This window comes from Limulus polyphemus, unplaced genomic scaffold (genome assembly GCF_000517525.1).
Source record: "Limulus polyphemus unplaced genomic scaffold, Limulus_polyphemus-2.1.2 Scaffold240, whole genome shotgun sequence".
In the NCBI taxonomy this organism is placed as follows: Eukaryota; Metazoa; Arthropoda; class Merostomata; order Xiphosura; family Limulidae; genus Limulus; species Limulus polyphemus.
This window is the reverse complement of record NW_013665850.1, coordinates 115,422-118,325: the sequence shown is the minus strand read 5'-3', so window position 1 is coordinate 118,325 and position 2,904 is coordinate 115,422. Positions and strand designations below refer to the sequence as shown.

At 30.1% G+C, this 2,904-nt stretch overlaps 1 protein-coding gene across 3 annotated transcripts in view; it reads right to left on the bottom strand.

Moving 5' to 3' along the window:
• The window catches only part of LOC106478681 (moesin/ezrin/radixin homolog 1-like), a 51,925-nt gene that overhangs the window by 40,124 nt on the left and 8,897 nt on the right, over positions 1–2,904 (bottom strand). The window contains exon 1 of one of the 3 annotated variants that reach the window (XM_022382311.1): positions 1,025–1,043. The exons of the other annotated variants lie outside the window; for them this stretch is intronic. The gene's annotated coding sequence lies outside the window, so the exon portion shown is untranslated. Of the gene's footprint in view, positions 1–1,024; positions 1,044–2,904 lie in introns of those variants that run through there. 3 annotated transcript variants of the gene reach the window in all.

Below are 2,904 nucleotides of genomic sequence, written 5' to 3'. Positions count from 1 at the left end.
CAACCTAACATCAAACCTTTTTTAAAAACTTTGATAAGTTTTTGATATTCTGTTGTACCAAATGGTTAGTAAAGTATATTTACATTCCCCTTTTTGTTGTTACTTCTTGTTTCATACAGCAATTGTAGTGACTTAATCACTGAGCTTTGCAGCTCTCTGCCACAGGCAGACTGTTTGTCATTGAGTAAATAATGTGCATGCACGGTTTTTCTCGGGGAAACATTCTAACCATGCATGCTTATGCAGCAGGTTCTTGGTCAGAAAGCATAACGGGCGTACATACAAACAAGCAGAATAATATGATAGATATTTCATGAGGCACACATGCACCAGCAGTTTGTGGTTAATGTAATTAAATAGTGTAATGCGAGCTGCACATTCTTCATGTGAGTTACAACTTATAATGGTGCGAATAGTAGTTAAGACACGGTTCAAATGGCAAGAAAACAAAATTTAGTTATAAGTAGATGTATACTGTTAAGAGTTTAAAGCTATGCAGAATCAACAAATACTGTTTCATGTTACAATTTAAAGTCATTCTAGAAAGAAAAAGATGGTAATTTAGATTTATTTTGATGGGTACGAGGTTGGTCAACAAACTGAAATTTAGATTCTTCAGTTGAAGAAAAGTATTTTAAAGTTAACATGAAAATCAATTTGCACACAGAGCATTCAAAACAAATACTCAAGGACAAATCTTTTTTTTTAGCTTACTAAAAATATTTTTTTTTATCTGAAAAACTTGCAATGTTTACTGAAAGACTTCCAAATTTTGTGAAGATAGACACACTATATTAAAAGTTAGTCGTATCAAATCTATAAAAGACTTTGAATCAGTACAAAGAGGTCACATGGTTGGTCCAATTGACCAAGCCCATATTGAAAGTTAATGTAAATAAAAAAAGCAAAAGTCCAAGCACTGACACCTCTGAGGGATGCCACTTGTACCAACGGTCCAGTCTGGTTAGACTTCATTAATAACTACTCTATTTTCTATTACCAAACCATCTATAATCTGACTTACTAGTTTTTCCAAAACTTCCAATGAGATTTTCTTAGCTAATCTTTCATGTGGCACCTTAACAAAAGCTTTCTGAAAACCTAAGTAAACCAAGTCTACATTTTTTCCATCATCAAATATTAAACACACTAAATCCTGTAAAAAAAAATGATTAGTAACGGAATTTCTCTTTGGTAAATCCATGTTTATTTTCAAAAATTATGAAACTGTATTAGACATTTGCACATAGCTAAAACAAATAAGATACGCAATGAGTGCACTGAGAAAACTTTATACAAGTATTTTATATATTTGCTATTCTAGGTTGTCTAGTTAAGTAACATTCAGCAGTTTTGAATAGAATTGTTTTAACTACCAAAACTGCAAATTAAAGAAAAACTATCTATGGTTATTAAAGCTAACATTGGTATCACATTTCTGACACTTGTTACTAGCCAACTTAAATCAGATTTTTAGGCATAATGTTCAGAAAGCAAAATTACTCACAAATACATATTCAAGAGACTTCAGTGTTTCAATTTGTCAGGGCAAAATGCTACATGAAGTACACATTATAAAGAATAGTTAATTCATGTTCCAGTAGCAAAATTAACAACTTTTATTGTCATTTAGGAAACATGTTATTTAAAAATTACTTAAATTGTTAGTTTATGACTAATAATGGATTAATTTTCATAAACATAACCTGTATGTAGATGTATCTAAATAAAATTTCAGTTATTCTCATTTCAAATCAAGCACCTTAAAAATGCAAAAACTATGCACGTACGGGTCAAACTCTTCATGATCCAATATTGTAAAATTGTTTTTATTTGTTCATAAATTCTTTTTTGTCTTAACAATTCACCATCATTAAATTTTGTAACTATTTGTAATATTAGATATATTACGTTAAAAAATAGTTAAGTTTAACTAAAGAGAATGTACTATGAAAACTTGAAACAATGAAAGAAATCCAATGTCAAATGGATATTTACATGAAGAAAATTCAAAGGAGAAATTCATTTTAGTAGTGTGTTAATATAGAATCCACAATTTTTAGACTTTATAAAGGACATTAACCCTTTCACAATGGCAGCCCCTTTAAAAGCTTTTCTGCACAATTCAAATCACCATGTTACATTCAAAATGTATACACCTTTAATATCAATATATGCGAGTGAATTTAATATTATAATGCGTGTTATGATTCAAAGGTTTATTTTATCCAAGTTTTAAGTCCTTTATTACAAAACAAACCATTAAAAAAAATACTTAGAACTTCAGATGTAGTCACGTGACAAACCGTGACCAACCAATGTGCTATGAAAAATCTCTACTTTGGCTCTCTGTATTTTCAATAATACAATGGTAATAGAGTAGAGGTACATCTAGCACCAAGATGCTTTCATAACCTTTTGACTTTCCTTTCAAAGTACTCTGAATGAATTCAGTGAAAACAACTAATACATTTTTTCCAACCCCTGACAGCTGCCATGCCCACCTTCAAAAGATTTGTTTGAGCTTTATCCCTACCATGTTGAGGTTACATACGTATGTTAATTTAACAATTAGAAAGAGCTCATTTTACAGTATAAACTGACAATGGTTATTTTGAAATTGGCACCAAGTCTTCCTCACAGAGTATACTAAATTGACTATAGTATTATTGACTGCTTGATCGACTATAGCACTTATGGTTGTTTCTTACTTAAATGTTATAGTTAAGATAAAGTTTAAATTGTACTTAGGTTTTGCTATTATATTTTAGTTATGTTTTAAAATGAACAATTAAAAGGTTTAAACATTTTTTAAATATACAACATACCGTATTTTTCGGTGTATAAGACGCACTTTTTTACCCCAAAATTTGATGTCAAAATCTGCTTTCGTCCTACACATCG